The following is a 21,948-nucleotide window of genomic DNA, read 5'->3' on the forward strand; positions in this document are numbered from 1 at the left end:
TAATTAATGGTACGCTTATATGTTCGTGTTCTGCTTGCTGATATTCTGTATTTGCAGGCGTTATTTTCAATGAAACGACCTTCTGCCACACTTTTTTTATCAGTCCCGTTCGTATGCTCCATATTTTTGAGGACTGCGAGATTTTTTTATGTTTACATTTAAATTAGATGTTAAAATAATAATTCCAGCAAAAATTTCCATAATATGGTGAAGGCTGACTGTTGTGATAAAATGTACATATACAGTGTGTCCGATGCGAAACTCCAAACTAGTATTCTATCATTTAAAATGTATTTCTCTATATATTCTGTTCTTTATCGTTGGCTGCATATTAGAGTTAAAAAGCTTGTACTAACGTTGTGTGGCTACTAGTTTCTTATTATTCCATGTATTAAAAAGACAGTATTCTTGATTTATATCAAATACTATTTTTCAAATAGTATTTGTTGAATTACTTGGTGCAATTAATTGCGTAATAATGGGAACGCTGGTTTAATGGAATTAGCTAATAAGTCATAACCAAAAATGACCATGAATGTCATTTTTGGCTGTCAATTTTACTTGAAATAACAGGAACTGTATCTTTGTTAACTATATTACATTAATTATTCTTACAGTTAAAATATAGTATATATTGTGAATTAATGAGAACCTCTTGCTTGGCCATATTTACGGTAATGTGTATGTAACCATGCTCTATCTGCCAATCATCTTCCCTTGTAACCAATAGCCAATTATAACAGTTTTTTCGTGTTCCAAATAAGTCACAGATCAGGTAGATCAGGTAACAAAACGTGATCAAACACTGATCGACAATTTATTAGAGAGACCCGAATAAAAGATAAGAAGATAACCGAAATAAAGCCATAGATATGCAGATATTGTAAAAACTGTGTTTTGGGAAATAAATATTAGAATTTTATAAAAATAATGAACAATTTTACTAATTTAGCTTTCTGGCATCCTGAATGGTATTATAGTATAGTTAGTACACGTTTTTCTTATCTTAATTAACTTAATGAAAATTATTGAAATATACATTATCTTCAGCGAAATCTTATATCTATAAAATGCTTATTTTACGAAAGTTCGGACTGAGAGAACAATTTCTTTTTGTTTATTCACGTATTAAAAATTTGTTCTTATGCCACAAAAAATATTACATTTAAAAGGGTTTTCATGAGATTAAGAGTCTGAATGAATAACTGATGTAGTAAAATACATCTATATTTTTTCTGAAATGCCACTACACTGACGGATCAATAAAACTTATTAAAAAAGTTGATATTAAACTTCACAGAGGTCATCACGAATCAGAAAAAAATATCGAAGGAAATCCAATTACCACATATAAATTGTGTCTCATAGAAAATATATATTTCTCCACATTATCGCCACTTTACTCCCATCAACACAATAGAGGCGTTCGTATATGCACTCCGATAGAAAAAAAACTTTCATTCGGCATTGATGGAGCCGAAATGCTCCTTGTTATCGCAGACACGCAAACCAATCGATTTCTTTCGGAAGATTTTGCCAATTTAAAATGGAAAACGCGGGGGATAGGATCATCAGCACATACACGGGACTGATATTGTTCCTGCGTTTCTGCCAATTTTGCCAAGAAAAAACGAGAGAAATCGGCCAGATTGGTCGGTTTATTCCCATAAAAAGAGTAATGTTATTGGGGGATTTTTATTTATAGTCTCTAGAGCTATTTTATGTTTTAATTATGAAGTTTATTCGAAAAAAAAGGTAGGTTGCGTATACATGTAGTATAGGTTGTTATAATAACAGAAAATATAATAAGAAATATAAATAATGGTGAAGGTAACTTAAATAATATCTGAATTTTTTTCGTAGATGAACATATCAGGATTCTCTTTATTATTATAGGTTTTTGGGTTATTAAAAAATTTAAAATAAACAAAAATATAAACGAAGCTAAACAAGGCAACATCACAGTTTAACACCAATAAAAAATTAAATTTCCGTGCACCTATGAACACACATCTACTTTTAGTACTTAATATTTTGGTTTTTAAAAATAATAATAATAAAGATAATAAACATAATATTTAAACAATAAAACATGACAATGAATAAAGTTTAATAATAAATCTGTGGTACTTTATTAGCATTCAATTAGTAAATTATTTTTAATTATTATTATTGTTATTCTGATTTCAAATTTATTAAACTCTAGTGGCTTCTTGTTAATTGATAATATTCTTAAATATTCTCAATTTTTGTATTTTATTAGGTCTGTATATTTGTTAAGATTAATTGTGAAAAATCAGTAAAATTTAATTTTATTAAATATTTTCGTTGCCCAAGTACCAATATGCCTATCAGTTTAATACTTTTGTCTATAACACTGGTTGCGAAAACAACTTAGTTAAATTAGTCGAATATTTTATAAAACGTTTTTATAAAGTTTATATGCGTTTTATATTTATCTGCCTTTAAAACAGATAACGAATTTTGTGGGACATCTTACTTAATCTGATTGATTTTTCTATAAATCTATATTTAGCAATCAAGGAAAGGGTGCCGCAATTCTAAAAGTTATGGTAGCTAAAATAAAATATTGTAATAATGTCCAAATATGATTTCTAATACACTCATACTATATTCATAAATACAATTCATTCTTTTCAGCAAAGGAACATCGTATCTCTTGATATCGTTTCTCTTGAGGAAACAAATGAAATAAATACTCATCACTAGATCATTCTATAAAACGTTTTTATAATGTGTATATATATTTTTTATTTATTTCGATTCATTTTATGTAAAAAACTGTTTAGTAATTAAGAAAGGGGAATCATAGTTCCGAAAATTATACCACCTAAATTGAAATAATATAATAATGTCCAAATATGACTTCTAATACACTCATACTATATTCATAAATAAAAGTCAATAAATTCCGTACATGCTGCTTAGGATATCTATATATGGCTAAATTGATCGAACATTTTATAAAATGTCTTTATAAACCACATGCTGTAAGACATCTTGTTAGCAATTAAGAAAGGGGTTTCATACTTTCGAAAATTATGCTAGCTAAAAAAATAATACGTATAATAACATACTATATTCACAAATATAAGTCAATATTAAGTTATTATTCAATGTTAATTTATATTAGTATTATATTATATCAAGAAGTTATTACTTCACTGTAAGTTACATGTATCATCTTTCACTCAAATTTCTATTAAATTGGGTAGATTACCTTCAACATAAGGTAGTACCGAAATAACATTAATATAAATTCTTTATGTTAAATCCCAAGTGTAATATTTCCTATACATTTCAGCTTTTATTAAATTCCGTAAACAGAGATGTTTCTCGATATTCGACTCCCAACAGGACCCGTTTAAAAATTTCAGGCCAATGTTCTGACACTGTTCTAGATTAAACCGACATCCGCTCAACCCCAAACTTCTCGAGGTTGGTAATTTGCAAACTAATTAACTGTTAGACATCTTTCATATAAGTAGTAATTAAAGTCCGTAAAAACATCCAGAGAAGATATGTCGCATTAAACCAAAACATTTTAATACGAGATGGATTATGTTCGTGGAAAAATACTAAATCCCGGCTAGACTAAGATTCCAAATGAATCTTAGTGGCAATTAAAGTTCTCCAACTTGATGTTCTTAAATTAATTGCTTTGTAATGAGTGCAATTTCAGAACAAATTGTTTTTTAAAGAAAATATTTCTGTTTTAAAAATATTGATATTTATTGGCTTCAATGATATTTTTCAGTTATTTTATAGGATATTTAATTCGAATTATTTGTTGTTTATAATCAAACTATTAATACCACATTGGCCATAGGCTTTTCGTATTATTCTTGGCAGTATATTTTATTCATAAAGCTAGAAATAAAGAACATGGTGAAGTAGAGAAATGTATCATATGATATCACTCTTGCCTCTAAGAAAAAATAACAGAAATAATAAATACCATATATTTTATATGTATTTTTATATTTCTTGCTACAACAGCATGTTATATATAGCAATATCCATATATATATATATATGGCTAATTATATAAATATAAATAATATGCTTTTGCTACTGCATAATAATATCTAAATAAGTTGAATTATAAATATTACCGGCATATATAGTATTGAATTAAAATTAAACAGAAATATTGATGCTATTTTAATAGTATATTATTATAGTGGAATTCGGAAATTCTCAAATAAATATTATGTCAGGCTGATTAAAAATATACAGAGGTATAAAATTTTGATTTAACTATTTTTCATTTAGAAATTTAGGGGATATGTATGGAAAATATGTCTATCTAAAACTCTACAGAACGTTCTCATAATTTCTTGAATTACTATTTTTAATGTTAGTTGTTCTGTTATAACCCAATTACCTTCAAAAGCTTGATGTTTCCATGAATTCCGTTCTACTTTAGTTGACGCGCCTTTAGGATAATTAAATTAACATCAACAAGGGGGAATATTGAAAATAATTATAATATTTAAACGTACATCATCTTCATAATTTAGTTCGGTAAACTTTGTTAACATCATTGATGTAAGGAACCACCCACTTAGCTACAGAACGAAGTGTTAATATATTTATGTATTCTTTATGTAATTGATCCGTATAAGTATATACTTTTAAAGCTTTGTCAGATCGTAAATTATATAATAGAAAACTGAAATACGCGAGATATATAATTTCTGACCATAGAATAAATTCGTTCAAATTTATCATAAACTATATTGTGTTATATAGGAAATTCGAATTTGCTTAATATATAGTTACACTAGAGTTCATAAGCGTACTATAAGATTTGTTTTAATAAGTTTCAATAAGAATCAAATTATAATTAATAGTATTATCCTAAATAAAGTTATACTTACTTAGGATAAAACGTTTAACTTATTTAAAATAAAAGAAAAATTAAAAAAAAAATTTAGTGACTTTAACAAACCTATTATCAAATATATTCTATTATATAAAAAACTTGATTACACTTTATAATATAGCTACATTAGAGTTTGTGTTGTAGTATATAAAATATTGTTATAGGTAATAGAATTTTGAAAAACTAATTTATGATAAGAAAGAGTTTTTTTACTTACTAAATCAAATCTGTCATATATTAGCACCTAAGTATACTGTGATTATTTCAAATATTTTTATTGGAAGCTCACTCATAAACTGAAAATTAAAATTCTATTACGTTCGATATGTACTCAAATTTTAATGAGAATAATTTGTTTTGCTAAATTTTAATTTATAAAAAAATGCTCGAAGATAAATTTTGATAGCAAAAATAAAGTTATTCAACAACAGTTGAACTGATTTAAGTTAACGAAGACACCTTTTTAGTTACCAAATCAAATATATTATACAATAGCACTTAGGTATTATATGGTTGTTTCAAATAATCTTTTAGGAAACCGACTTTAAAAACATATATTTTTTTAAAAACTAAAATTCTATTATGTGCGATAAATAAACAAATTTTGATGAGAATAATTTGTGTTGCCCATTTTTAATATATAAACAAAATACAGAAAAAGTAAGTTTTGACACCAAAAAAATAAGGTTATGCAAGAAGATTGGAACTTATTTGAGATAACAGAAAATTTTTTTAGTTACTAAATCAAATATATTATAAAATAGCACCCAGTATATTGTGGTTGTTTCACAAAATCTTGTAGGAAACAAACTTTAAAAACTTATATTTTTAGATCTGAAATTCTGTTATGATCGATGATAAACACATTTTTATAAAAATAATTTGTTCTACCGATATTTTATTTATAAAGAAAATATTCGAAAAGTAAGTTTCGATAGCAAATAATAAAGTTAGACAAGAAGATTGGTACTAATTTAAGATAACAAAGAATTTTTTATTTGCTAAATCAAATTTATGATACAATAGCATCTAAGTATATTATGGTTATTTCCAATATTTTTATAGGAAACTTACTTCAAAAATATATTTTTTAGACATAAATTCTATCACATTCGATAAATATACCAATTTTAATGAGAATAATTTATCTTGCCAAATTTTAATTTTAAAGAAAGTGGTTATCGTAAAAGTAAAAATTATGCACTTTAGAACTAATGTGTAATTAAGATTGTTTCGAAACAAAAAACAAAAATATACATAGGACATGTTAGACAAAATGACAAATGACTACGAACCGCATTTCTAATATATAAACAAAATACTCAAAAAGTAAGCCTTGATACCAAAAAATAAGGTTATGAAAAAAGATTGGAACTTATTTAAGATAACAAAAAATTTTTTTAGTTACTAAATCAAATCTATTATAAAATGGCACCTAGTATACTGTGGTTATTTCAAATATTCTGATAGTGAACACACAAAAAAAAACTTATATTTAAAAATTTTTATAGGAAACTTACTTCAAAAATATATTTTTAAAATCTAAATTCCAGTATATTCGATAAATAAACCAATTTTGATGAGAATAATTTATTTCGCTAAATTTTAATTTTAAAGAAAGTGGTTATCATAAAAACAAAAATTATGCGCGTTAGAATTAACGTATAATGAATATTGTTTCGAAACAAAAAATAAAAATGTACAGAGGACATGTTACCCAAAATGACAAATGACTACGAACCGCAACAACAGCCAGACAACAAGTGCAACAACATTCAGCTTAAAATACCGCTCTAAATGTATGTGAGGAAATTGGAGCGACCGTCACTTGTTAACCGGTAGCCGGCCGGCAAAACAAAACACGAACAATTCGCGTTGCCGCAACCGTCGCTACGCGAAAACAACGAAGCGAAATCGTAGTTGGCCACCGTTTGAAAAACCTACGCCGAAATGCCCGCTGAAAGCGCGAACTCCGGTTCGTGAAACGTCGTGAAAGGGTGCTTAAAATGAAATTTATGATTCGTCGGGGAGGTAAAACGTGATAGGCCCGCTTTTTTCTTCTCTCTAGACAGGCTTAACGACGCGATAGCCGTTAAAATAAAATTAATTCAATTGTTTGAGGTTTACGTCGATAAAACGAACGATTGCTTTAGCATGAATACGGTCGAGTCATCGTATATCCTAAAACACTAAACATACGAAAAATAAATTGTTAGTTCAATTAACCTTGGTCGTCTAGGCAACCCTGAATACATCTAATTATAGAGAAGCTTTTAAATTGTTAGGTTTGTGACTTCATTTTTACGGACATTTATTCTAGGTTATAACTATATTTGTATTTGAAAAATTTTTGCTTTTTTTACCAGCTATCAGTGAAGAGGTCTGCATAACCCAATTAATCAGATTAGCAAAAATATTATTGCTTTTTAAGAATAAAGCAATCAGCAATGCTTTTTATGTCGACGTTTTATCTTAAAAACTTGTCAAAATAGGTGTTATGTTTGAATGAATCTGTTTTAATTCATTGAGCATCTATATATATATATATATATTCTTTCTGTAGCACTTTCTGTAGAGTACAGTTTATATGTGTGTCATAAATTTTGTTGGGACTGTGTGATGGATGGTCCCTTCAGTCCCATTGCGGATTGAAATGACACTGACTCACAGACTGTATATTACACTTTTTCTCGTGATATATACACTTTACTTAATTTTTTACAAAGTAGAATTTTATTTATATTCCTTTGAAAGTTTTATTATATTTTCATCTTTTCTTTATGTATATAGATTTATAGATATATATTTATAATATTAGGTTTGGTTTGGTTTAATTTATGGACCCTTGAATATATATATATATATATATATATATATATATATATATATATATATATATATATATATATTAGTGAATATAAATCAATGTTGTGACCTTCCTAGAATATATAATATATATAAGATTTTCCACTATGTCATGTAAGAATATCCAAAATGAATGTTTGCTTAATACAGTTTTGATGTAGAAATGCAAAATGTGAATCAGCATATTTGGTAGATAGTTTTGATGAATTTTCTGGTAGGTTAGATGCAGAGTTAAGTCACCTAGTCTAGGTGGTTCTAATCAAGTTTAATTACAAAATTGAAAGAATTACCAACCAGAAAATATCTTATGAAATATCTTCTTGATCATCTTCGTGAAGTGTTTTTTCATTCCATAAATATGATCCAATTTAGACAAAAAATTACGAATACGAGTAAAGCCTAGTGACACAATTTAAAGTATATACCAAATAGTGATACATTATATAATAAGTTGTTTGAGTTTTAGTTCATTTATACCAGAAAAAGCTACCTCTTGAAGTCATCTGAAACATTCCAAGTTGTGTTGATTGGTTTATAATTTCATAACTCCAGATCTAGGAAAAGAATATTGTTGAGGATCTAATGTAGCGTATAGTAAAAAAAAGTTTATTATAATATTATTGTTATCTATTTAATCACAGAAGTGTTCTGTGACCTATAAGTCAAACCTCTGAATGTATGTTCTTTAAAACTTGTTCACAACCACCATCTATACTTCATTATGAGCTTTAAGTATTTAGTTGCTTTATTTTGATCCATAAATTATTTTTCATTGACTTTTTATCATTGCTCACTACATACTAAAAAATTTCTGTGATATATTAACATATATAAACCGAATATTGGTAAATTACTACAAATTGTTTGAGTAACTAAAGCTCAATCAGATTTCAGAACTATTTATATCTCTCTAAATATTTATGAGCGTATAAAGTAGTTGGTAATCGCGGATGCCCAGGCAATCAGATAGCAATGTTATCATGAAATTGAACTGGGATATATTCATTAGTTATTATACTCCGTTAACAGAACTTTGTCTTTGCACTATATACTATATCCAAAATTCTAAATATGAATCGATATGAAAATGTTTCTGTAATATATTACTGAGCGCCATCTTCTGACTTACCTCCAAACTAATGTTTTAAATACCAGTTTCCATTTTATTAATGTATATATTACATATTTATGAAATTCTACTAAAATATATTTTTTTGTTATATGTGTCTATTAATCTGTATTTATTTAAAATTTTGCCTATTTTCTAGAAAGCTTCTATGTCTAGAGATTTTAAATAAATATTTTAATAATATCAACCAGTAGTAAATCAAATTAAATGACATCTGATATAAGTTTGACATCTACGATATTAATAGTTATTTCTACCCAACGTAGAGTACAAATGCACTTCTACTAATCTATGTAATAATACCGATTTTCGGTTACAAACTGCGCCATCTGTAAAACGTTGAATAAACTATATCAATTTTTCGGTATTGATTTATTAAATATTCTTTTAGTTATTAATCAGTTTAGCAGCTTTCTATGCTGACAACCCATTACTTAATTAACAGGACTCCCAATATTGATTGTCATAATTTAGTTGTCTAAAAATAAAACGTAATCTTTAAATACGTTTACAAGAAATTAAAAGAAAATCTTACTGAAACTGAACGTCATCTAACGCACAAGAGAATAACCACGCATTGATATTCGAATTTTGTAATATCGACCAGATTTTTATTGACGTCATACTAAAGATGTCTTACAGTTGAAGTCTAGATGGCGCGCTACTCCGAAATCGATCGAACACCGAAAAGGGGACCCTAAGTGGGGGTTTTTAATGAGCGCCATCTAATGTAGAGCTATCAAAGCCTCACATAAAGATTATTATGTAAGAATACACTTTCTTTGAATTTAAATTTTGGAAATAATAGATCTGCAATAATTTATATTATAAATAATAATCAGATAATTATAATAAAATAGTAGAATTAACGGATAATTTTCACTTTAGTATTATTGTTTAATACGCAATAAAGTTATAGAGTGTTATCATGTAATAAAATTATACACAAAATATAAATTTGAAACAGACATTTGGGTTGAATGAAAATGAAAACAAAAGACAACGATACCCTCACAACATTTTACTATAAACTTCAGCTTTTGGGCAGAATATACAACAAACGGAGGCAAAATATATAGCAAATAACATTATGGACAGTTATAAGAAGAATATAAGACTCAACATTATTGTGAGTAATATTATTTTAATTCTGGAAAATATTCTGTCATTTATTCAATGAAAATATATAATGAATGACGAACAAAGATATATAAGGAATTTGTTCTATGATAATCAACTAAATGATAAGTTCAATACGAAATTAATACTGGTTGGTGGAGGTTAACAAGCATATTAAAGCTAATATTATATAAAATTAACACAGATACGTACTGCCTTGAATTTTGTACGTAAATTTTGAAAATATGATTAAATTTTAGTAAAGGCCTGGTATTGATGAAACTTGAATTCTAGTGACTAAAATCTAAGTTAGTTAAAACCTTTGAAAAGAAAATATAGAAATATAGAATAAAGAATATTCTAATTACACTATAAAAAGAAGAAAATATGCCTTATGCAGAAAAAGGTCACTTTCACCAAGAATATGACTATCATAGTTCCATAAATTATGATAAAATTTTAATTTGCCAAGTACGATATTCTCCATATAAAACTTACAATGTTTTTTTTATTTTAAATTAAAAAACAAATTCATCATTCAATTAATCATTAATTTTTGAATCACTTCACCACTCTATTGCTTTTTCAGTAAGTTCTGCTGTAAATATATATATTCAACAAGAACTATTACTTGATGATATAATGAAAATGGTGCTTCGAAAAATAATTTTCAAGGTATTAAAGAAGGTTTTAAAGATGAGAAACTAAATCTGGCGAATAAGCTGGATGTTGAAATGACCCTTTGTTAAATTGCTTATTTTAATGATGTTTTAGGGATATTAGTTACTGCTGACGAATATATAGTGCTAAGTGAAACCACTGAACAACTTATAAGATATATATTATGTCGTATACATTTAATTCAGGTCAGTTTTTCGTTATTTCGTTTGCTCAGTTCTTTTTGCTCATCCCCGATAAAAGTTTTCGCATAAAAATACGGACCCTACTTATTAAAATTTATTCCGTTTCATTTGGCCACATTTATTTTACTGTTAGTTGGCAATTTTATAGTCCCTAAAAACGGTATCTCTACAAAATCAATAATACAATAGTTCCTGTTGTCGACCTAGAAATCTAGCCGAATTTTTGTAATATATAAATAATAAAAAAGCAAAATAGTTGTAATTCGATAACGAAAACAATATGTTCAGATTTATAGATGCTCCTGCATTTTGATGTAAATATTGTAATATTATTTATAATTATAACTTCAAGGCAGTTAACATATTAGGCATATTATTTTGAAAATGTGTTTACTGCATTTTATCCATTGTCCATTAATAGCAGCTCTTTTTTCCATATTCTAGACAACGTACAGCTTTCAACTAAAAAGAACGATGTATCTTTGGAGGATATCCACGAATCGACACATGTTTTTGCACCTTCATAAGAAGTGAAGCACTGTTCAGACAGATCACGACTCATATGTCCCAACAACTAGTAGTCAAAAGGAACAAGGTCTGAAAAATACGACGAGTAGGGTAGCAGATGATTTACACATAATTATTTTGAATGACCGTAAATTGAAACTGAATGAAATAGCAAATACCCTAAAGATATCAACTAAACGTGTAGATCATATTATTCACGAATATTTGGGTATGAGAAAGCTCTGTGCAAAGTGGGTGCCGCGCTAGCTCACTTTTGAACAAAAACAATGATGAGTTGATGATTCGGAGCAGTGTGTGAAGGTGATTAAGCATAATAAACCCGAGTTTTTACGTCGATATGTGAAAATGGATGAAACATGGCTCCATCATTTCACTACAAAGTCTAATCGACAGTCATTCGAGTGGACTGTACACGATGAACCCGCTCCAAAGCATGGGAAAGCGCAACAGTCGACTGGCACGGTTACGGTGTTTGTATTTTAGGATGCGAATAGAATAATTTTCATTGGCTACCTTGAGAAAGGAAGGACCATCAACAGCCACTATTACATAGCGTTATTAGACCGTTTGAAGGACGAAATCGTCGATAAACGTCCGCATTTGAGGAAAAAGAAAGTGCTGCTTCACCAAGACAATGCACCGTATCACAACGTCAGTGAAAACGATGGTAAAAATCCATGAACTGGGCTTCAAATTGCTTCCTCATCCACCGTATTCTATATCTGGCCATAAGCGACTATTTTATGTTCTCAGATCTTCTGAATGCTTGCTGGGAAGATATTTTCGTCAAATGAAGAGGTGCGGTCGCCGAAACTGCGGCCTATTCTGAAGCAAAGGACAAATCGTACTATAAAAATGATATCCAAAAGTTGGAGGGCCGCTATAGTCAGTGTATCACCCTTAAAGGGAATTATGTTGAATAAAAAAAATACTTTTGGCAAAAAAAACCTGATATTTTGTTTAAATTAAAAAAATATATAATAAATGAACCTGAATAAACGCTGGAGGCTCTGGAGCATTTTTATGCTCAAAAAATTAGTTTAAAGTTGTTCAACTTAGACTGCTTTTTCATATATTTCATATTCTAAAATAGAAGTTTTGTTTAGAAAATAAAAATATATAACGATTGGGCCATGTGATAGTGCAAAACTGAAAATGGAATTGAGTGTTGTCCAAGAAACGTGAATGGTTTTTTTCATCGAGATTCATATTCATTGTGTCTAGAATAATCTTATGGCAGAAAATAAAACAATATTTACATAACCGAAATTCAACATTTCTTTTTATGAGGGGTAAAAATTCACGAAAAAACAACGGGATAATTGATACACTGATATATGGATGCAAATTCATCCATCCAGACTGATATAGCATTCATGGTTCGTTTTTTTTCCCCCGACATGGGTATAAAAGTGTAGTCGATTTATCGTCCAAATTGAGTTCATCGTTCTGCGTAAACAAATGAAGACCACGCCGAGCTGCTCGACATGTAAATCTATATTCGAACGCCTTAATTTATCCAGTTCGGAGCAAATAAAACCAGAAAACTTGGCAGATATAAGTAAAAGCTTTTAAACATTTCCCCCGTTTATTGTTCTGTTGGCTGATCGCTGTCGGTAATTTGGATATTGATTGATTGGCTATAAAATATTTATGGACGACGTAGAATGTCAAGTCGACTGACTTGTAATTAGAGACGGTTTAAGGATAGAAAATGTTTTTAATTTAATAGAATCAATAGTTGTAAAGAGGCGAAATTATTTTATAAGGATATTGTATTGTCTGGTTAAAGATTTATGTTTAGGAGGAATTTGTACTGTCTGAGTTAAAATAAGCTATCGTTCAAATGTTCGACATCTCAGACCTTTCACGAGTGACATTATCCAAGGTAATGAAAGGATACATGAAACATGGTGAAATATTATCGACAGCGAATCGTAGTGGTCGAAAGTAAAAGTTAATCAAAACAGACCGACGAGCATTTAAAAGGATTGTGGCTAGATAACTTTAAGTAATCGCGGCAAAAGTGATTGTAGAATTGAATAATCACTTCAGTCATAACGGCTATGACAAAGCTAATATTCTTTGAAGAGTTATGATTGTGCAAATTATTGAAATGTTCCAATGACAGCAAAATTGTCAGACCTCAACATAACTGAACCATTTTAAAGCAGTTTTTAACCACCAGAGTAAAGAATAGGTTTTCTTCTCTACCTTCACTGAAGCAATTCGCGTATGTTTTTGTACAAGAATGGGACAATATTCCATTTGAAACTATTCATACACTCTAAGAATCTATTCACGCACTTTGGTTTAACACCTTGTTAATTATTTCATATTGCATACACGTCAGTTGCTCATATTATTTTGTCCATACCTTCTATTTTCATTTTTAGCTTCTCTTTATGTTATTCTAGAATTATATCTCGTTATCAAATATATCTATGAAAATGAAAATGTTGTTATTTCAAATTATGCGTAATTGTTGAGAAGTCCTTTTTGAAACTTTATATGGATTTTGTATGCCATATAGCTATGAATCCATGAATCAAAGACTATAGAAATACATAAGTTGCTCTCTCAGTTAATTGTATTTCATAGCAATGAATATAAATATTATTTTTTGCAGACGATTTTTTATTTAGTCTCTAGTTTCAATCATAGAAGCTATTAGTGTAAGATTAAAGTAGATTAAGTAAGATTAAAAACATATTTTGTTTTCTACATAATCTCCATTGATTTTATGTACCTATAATATGGTCTAGTTTGTCAACTAGTCAAGTGTCTTTTTAATACCAGTATTTCTGGCCGGGAGTGGAAGGTTATAGATATATATATATATATATATATATATATATATATATATATATATATATATATATTCATCTACGGCTCTATTAAGCTCTCTATCGGATGATTCTTTCTTCTCCAAGCCAGATTTCCTCTTTTTCGAGCAAATTAATTAACGTTATCCTGCTTGGCATCCTAAAACATTCTGATCATAACATTTCCGGTAAACACGATTGGCTCCCCTCTGACTATCCGACGTATCGATTTTGGAGTTTAATAGTGTTATTTTGGAGCGGTCTCATGTCTCATACATGGCCAGAACAAACCAGAAGAATTGCAGCAAGAAACAGAGCTTTCGCATCTCTAACTCTTTATACAAGATATTTTCCACTCTTTTCTCAAATATTCCTAATATTTCATCTATATCACTCACTTCTTTAGCTATCCTGTTTAAATTTAACGATGTTGATTTGCACATTTTGGGTAGAAGCATGCAAGACGTCAATGTAAGCAAATATTCGTGTAAACAAGCTACTTGAGATAATAAGTTTAAACTTGTCATTACAGCTAGTGATATAGCGTACCACGGGAAATACACATTTATTATTATTGGAACACTATCTTTATGTTAGTCGAATATGAATAGTTTGCTTAAGGTAGATTTTGACGTAAATGTAGCAACTGATAGTAATTATGATACAATCAAGCGTCAGATTTTCCTATTTACATTAACTATTAAATCGAAAAACTAAAATAAAAATACTTAAAACCTTAAGGAAATTACCTCTTTATAACAGTAAGTATTTACCTAAATAATTAAATCAGATTAATTTTGTATAAAATTACTTTGTCTATCTATATATCTTTTGTCTGAAATTTAATTTATAGTTAAATTAGCAAAAGCAAAAATAATTAATAAGCAAAAATATTATTACCCTTTAACTTACAGAAAAAAAGTTAAACGAAAAAGTATTCTTTCAAGGAAATTACCTCTTTTCGCTCGAAGTTGCATTTAATTTAAAAAACAGCCACTTTTACGAGGCTATGAGAAAATTGCTGGTTTAGACGTTATAAAGGTATCAATATTTAATTTTCTGGAAACTAGAAGTGTGTTAAAAAGATAATTTAGAATCTTTGAGTAGAGTAGTCATATTATGAGAAAGAAACATGAGAAAAATATACATAAGTTACCAGGTAGATAGAAAAAAATCTAATAACTGCACATCAGTTTTGTTGTATGAGCAAACATTCAACAATTGACCTGATACATGGAACCACTGAAGTTATAAAAATAGTCTACGAAGACAAAAAAGTCTACTTAGCTATATTTTTGGATATAGCGCAAGCCTTCGATAAAGTTTGTTATAAAGGACTCATGTATAAAGATCTAAATTATACGTACATAATAAGTTTCTGCTTTACTGGAAAATATTAAAACCGGATTTTAACTGTTATAGAGGAAATTAGGAGATTCTGTACACGGCATGACAAAATACTCTGTTCCCTTGTTAACATTAAAGTGCTGGAACTTTTGAATAACAGTGACGTAGGACTCAGACTTTGAGAACCAAACCGTGTAATCTTGTGTAGTTGCATAGTGAAGTGAACTAAATGATAACAACAAAGAAAAGTGCTAATAACTTTTATTAGGTACATGATTGGATATTGATTGATTTGAGATTTATTAGACAGTGAAGGCCAATGGGTTTTACTAGATAAGCGCCTAGTTTGAAGTCACTGTACGGACAAATTGTATTATAATTTATATAAATAAAATAAACAGTAAAATTTAATTCCAAATTTTGGTTTTAATAACGTAAAAGAAATAGATGGCGCTTGGATTTTAGTTCTACTCTCGACTGATAGATGATGACACAAAAAGTTTTTCATCCATTAGAGAGTAGAATTTTTTGATAAAATTTAATGGTCTAAAAGATTTGATCATAACTATTAATTTAAAACTTTAGATATATGTAAATAATAACTATACATAATATAAAATAGCAGCTTATTTATTATTTTATAGCAACAGAGTTGACTACTAAATTCTGGAGGTGCCAGAGGGAAACATGTAAATCTAATGTAACTTCGATAATTTTATTTCGAGGGGAAACAAGCAGATGGGGCTTTTTTGGATTAGGCGATGGTCAGAGAATAGGCTCTTAAAAGCTTTCCCCGATTTTCTTACACCGAGTCATTGTTCCTCGACTTTCTGATAACTGTAACTTAATCCAAACTACTTTAGGGCATTGTTCTTTTAGCCAGATGTTTTTTTTTGGTTAACAGTTATTAAATTAATAATACTTGTTTAAGAAAGTAGCTTAATGTAATATAAATAAAAGTTTCATTGATAGTATACATTATATTGTATTATAAGTTATATATTAGTTATCTGTTATATAAGGTGTGTTATTTAGTTAGGACTTCTTTTTATATATACGTAACGTATATATGTAGTTATACATATATATATACATCTACTTCTCCGTAAGAAGTGAGGGACTGTTCGGTCATAGTATATACATATAAATCGAAACAATTGGTAGTCGAAATTATCAATATCTATACCCATACTGCGGGTTAAGTTTTTTTTTCATATAGAGTTACTACACTTCATTAACTTTCGGCTTTCTCTTATATTTTTTTCTTTCGATTCGAAGTTTACAAATGAGAATTACTTGGTTCAAAACACAAATCATGCTAATATACAAAAAGTCCATTTAATTTTAACCTTTTTGGGATAACCCATTTTATATTAATCTTGCAAAAATTGCTATATTTTCTCATTGAAAAGACATATTTATACATTTAATATATGAATTGTTAAAACTGGAATGGCTGGGGAAATATGTTGTTCTCATTCTATTGGTTATAGTCAACTAGTTTTATATATCGGACAAAAAGAAAAAATGCCATATAAGAGACAGAAAAAAAGCATAATAGCAAGTAATGTAAAGTATAATATGAGAATGCAGCATATGGAGAACAGCTGTCCTTGCTACCGTTCTAAGTATTGTTTTGTGGGGCTTGAAAAACTCTATAAGATTTTAGAGCGGCTATATTATTTGGAAAGTTGTAAATGGTAGCCATTTAAAGTAGATTCTACGTAAAAAATATAACGTTCGAGATAATATTACTCTCTGTTTTTTATACAACTTTTAATTTTATTGTAATAAAACGTTTATCGCAGAAAGGAAAACTAGGTTCTATTGTGTTTATCATTTCATTAATGGTAACTATTTTATTACTAATTGCGCCGATTTTATCCTCATTTCACTCAATATTGTCAACAACTTTGGAGAAAGCAAGCTTTCCTCGGGTTCTGTAGTTCTTAACTAAAATATGACTTTAGCCCAAAACTAAATATAATACAACAATTGATTAATATTTATGAGTTAATAGTGAAAGGGCTTAATGAGAAAAATGCAGTATTTAACATGTAGTCTATGTTAACATATGTTCTGATCACTTTTTGTTGTATATTATTTGCAAACAATCTGGAGACATGATGAATTTTCGGTTGATGGTTATTTTAATCAGTATACAGAGTTTGTGCTAAAATATGACATATAAATATAAATACGTAGCTTAAATAGCTAAATAACAAAATACTAAAAATAAGATGATATATAGTGTTTTAACATATACATTCTCTGAAGGGATGCATAAATAATTAAATATATAATATAAAAACATAATAATTATTACAGAAGTATTGGGCTGTCATACAAACTTTGAGTAAAAACTGTTTTGGTTAATTATATTTTCGTATTTTCTGTGATTTAGAATATGTAAAAAATCAATTTCGTTAAATCTTATTTTATAAATAAGATATTATATACGGAATCACTGAAACTGTTACTGAACGACAAAATTAATATACGAATAGCAGAGCCATCCTGCATCAATCTGAACAAGTAATGTGAATACGCTATGTCTGGTGAGTATGTTAGTTAGTTGCAGTAAAATGTTGTATAATCAAAATCATAATTAATGCTTTCTTTATAAACGATTTTGAACATTTTATCTAACAATTCACTCACAACAATAACCAAAACTCAATAAAAGGACATTTTATTGAAGGTTCTTGAAAAATTGAGCACACAAACCTATCAAATTGCAACAGCCAATCCATTTTTGGTTAATTGAGTTGATGAATGAAAATGAACTGAAGTCCTATGAAATATTGGGTCCATATTGAAAATGAATCTTAAAATGATTCATTATTATTTTTAGTCTGTCATTTTTGTTTTATTGATTATTACTTGTCTCTGTTGTAGAGTCGAGTTAGTTTTAAAATTAACGTTATTATTAATATTTAATTTGTATATATAGCACTCACCAGGATCAATCTAGTAGATAGGTCTAATGAAAAATCCTGCAAAAAAAGTAAGCATTAAACATTAATTAAGTGGCCTTATGAGGCTTAGGTCATCTTATTACAGTAATGGGTTACGCACATTCCGGCATTTTGATGACAATAAATAATTATATAGCCTGTTAAATCAATCACGAACCTGATGAAGAATTTTGCTGAATAATCCTGCTTGTGGTATACTATCTTGTTTATATAATTATAAATAGCTCTAGTTCATTCCATTAAAGGAATCTCTGTATTTTATTTAATAGTGAAGCTGTAGTAAATAAAATACTATATAACCTAAATTAAAAAACGGGCCTAACTATAAACTATAGCCTTATGTTAGTAGAGACATATTAGGCTTATATGATTACTAATAAACGTCTCAATACCCCTAATAATTATATAAAAGTTATATTTTCTATATAGAGGAGGATTTTAATAAACTTTGGTTTGAGTAAAAATATAAGTGGAATACAAATAAGGGAACAGTACACACAAATACTGTTATATTTTCATATTCAAAACAAGTTACTCAAGTTACAAGTTAGTTAGTAGAGAAGAAATTCGAGAAGCATTGTCAGTATAGCTATGATGCAAGATAAATAATAAGTTTCACAACAGAATATTTTATGCTATATTTTTAACATTCAGTATTAGAGAGATTATGGTTTAGAGTGTTGAAATATTTTATATTGTTAGCTGATATTTGACCGATAATAGAAGCGATATCGGTTTGATAGATTGTTCTTTAAGCACTGACACATTTTCAGGTCAAAATTGATGACACTATAACGTGGAAACTATAGAAATGTATGTGCAAGAACAGAGTTCTTTTCGTCAAACTTGTTTTCATACATTTTAGAGCCCAATAAGTTCAGTCATCAGTCATGATCGATATATACATTATATGTTCTTCAGCGTGGGGATTAAGTAATCGCTCGCCCAAATGAATTATCGTTTATAGTTTCTGAGTTAATATTACATATTTCTACTGTCCACTTTTCCCTTATTTGACAAAATCGAAAAAAGGTCTTGTGAATTACGGAATTTGTTCTAATTGACACACTAATTACTTATCGATATAATGATTACGTTATCGTATCTTTTAGAGTTTCCGAGTTATAAGCTAGCGAACATTTGCAAATTTAAACTGTTTGCTGCGTTTTTCCTTATTCAACAAAGTAGAAAATTGGTCTTGTGAATTACAGAATATGTTCAAATTCAGATACTGGGTATTCTTCAGCATGTTAATTACGTAATCGTTCACCAAATTTTTAATCTTTATTAAACTCTTAGAACGTCAACAATCTGCCCGTGGGCAATAAGTATTATTATATGATTTCCGTTATATAATATAACTATCCTGACATGTAGAAGATCACTTCAGTAAGTAATCTGCTGTACTTCTAAATCTTATTTTTAATTAATTCTATTCTAACTTATTTTAAACTCTACCTTAACTTATTTTAACTCATTGAGATTATTAAATTTCACTCTATGTGTCTATTAATCAGTTCGTATGGTAGTTTGCGTTTCAGCCTACGCACTTAACTGTCATCGCGTACATTTTAACTGTTTGGCGAGTGCATTAGGATGCACTAATAGTCTTTCAGAGTACTTCGCACTAATACTTTGAATTACACTCGTTATGGGTGTTAAGGGGATATCGCGCTGAATCAGTTTGTTGGACACCTATATGGGGCATCGACGATGACTCGCAACACTTTATTCTGGAACCTCTGGATGATATCTATGTTAGATTTGCTAGTAGTACCCCACAGTTCTATTATAGGTCTAAACGGTATTGACTTATATAGCAAAACCTTGTTATCTAATGATAATTTAGATTTACACCCTACCAGCCAATATATTTGGTTTAGTTTAAGCTTTTAGCCAAGCTGTTTGCATTTTGTCACTATATGGTTTTTTCCGAGCCAAACGTCGATCGAAATGAATTCCCTGATATTTAACCTTGTCTGCTTGCCGGAATTCATGATTTATTCAATTTTACTGAGGCACATGTTCTTCTATGCATGGTGAATGTCACATGGGTGGATTTTGTCTCATTTGCTTTGATACGCCACGTTTTCAACCACAATTCGACTTAATTGAATTATCAGTACATAGTATAAAACAAAGTCGCCTTTTCTGTCCCTATATCAGTATGTGCGCTTAAATCTTTAAAACTACGCAACGGATTTTGATGCGTTTTTTTTCAATAGATAGAGTGATTCAAGAGGAAGGTTTATATGTATAATACATGTATAATATACTAAGGTAACATTGCTAATTTTAGAGGTTTCTAACGTGATGTCGTAAATTAACCTATTTTTTTAGGCTTATTTAGCAATTAGCAAAAACGCTGCCTAACCCTACGAGTTAGATCAAATTAATGTACTACAGTATTGTACATATAAAAAGGTCTACAAAAAAGTCCGCGATGGTATATGTTTATCTTTTAGGGATAACCCACATTAACCATTTTTATTGTTTACTTTTTACGTGAGAAAATGGCTTATTTACGAAGCTATTTTAAGCAATACGGCATTAATCCTTATCGAATTAAGTACCTTAAATACAGTGTGCAATTAATATAGATCAATATGGTTCCTTACAGCATGTAAATTAAACAAATATTTTCGGACATATTACAAATTAAAAATTTGCGTTTAAAAATGTGTAATGTAATAAAAATTGTATGAATTTAGATATTCCAAAGATAGCAGGAAATCTTCATAGTAAGTATAGGGGAAGAGGAATTGTTTTACTCCAAATTTAATGCGTGCAGGCCAAGGGCAGTAATGAATGAACCAAAAATACTGGTTCGATTTTAATCATGTTTTCATTGAGTGACATAGGCATATATATTTTATGCCCGTGCAAAGTCGGAGTGGGCCGCTATGTTTTTATATACAACGTACATATTTTTTCTGTAGTGTATTTAATTTAGTATCAGCACTGCACCCGTGCGAAGCCGGGGCGAGTCGCTAGTCTATTATAGTTTCGGAGTTATAGGCTATCGAACATTTACATACTTTAACTGAACGCTGTGTATTTTCTTCTTCAGCACAATATAATATTGGCCTGATGAACTAAAGATTTTGTACAAATTCAACACAAACACTTTCAAGTTTTCGCCACTTTCAATAAATAATTTACATTATTATAACAATTTATTATCAAAAATTCAATTATTGAACTGAAACTGTAAGGTACATTCGTAAATCTTTTAAAACCGTTAGAACATATTGTTCGAACTTATTGCCATGTCGACTGGGGCCATAAATGAGGAATTGATTCGCATAAATTACCCCCTAAAGCGCCCTACAACTTCGCAAACATACAGCACAATACTTCTTTAATGCCCATAAATTAGAAATCT

At 29.0% G+C, this 21,948-nt stretch overlaps 1 protein-coding gene across 4 annotated transcripts in view; it reads right to left on the reverse strand.

Annotated features, from left to right (window-relative positions):
- Syt7 (Synaptotagmin 7) overlaps positions 1 to 21,948 on the reverse strand; it is an 870,553-nt gene that overhangs the window by 595,743 nt on the left and 252,862 nt on the right. For 2 of the 4 annotated variants that reach the window (XM_076398164.1, XM_076398166.1), the window contains one exon: positions 18,546 to 18,581. The exons of the other annotated variants lie outside the window; for them this stretch is intronic. The gene's annotated coding sequence lies outside the window, so the exon portion shown is untranslated. The remainder of the gene's footprint in view (positions 1 to 18,545; positions 18,582 to 21,948) is intronic. 4 annotated transcript variants of the gene reach the window in all.

The sequence above is a fragment of the Rhynchophorus ferrugineus genome, unplaced genomic scaffold (assembly GCF_030347505.1).
Source record: "Rhynchophorus ferrugineus isolate W39M unplaced genomic scaffold, kcgeb_rfMv2 rfM3, whole genome shotgun sequence".
Taxonomy (NCBI): Eukaryota; Metazoa; Arthropoda; class Insecta; order Coleoptera; family Curculionidae; genus Rhynchophorus; species Rhynchophorus ferrugineus.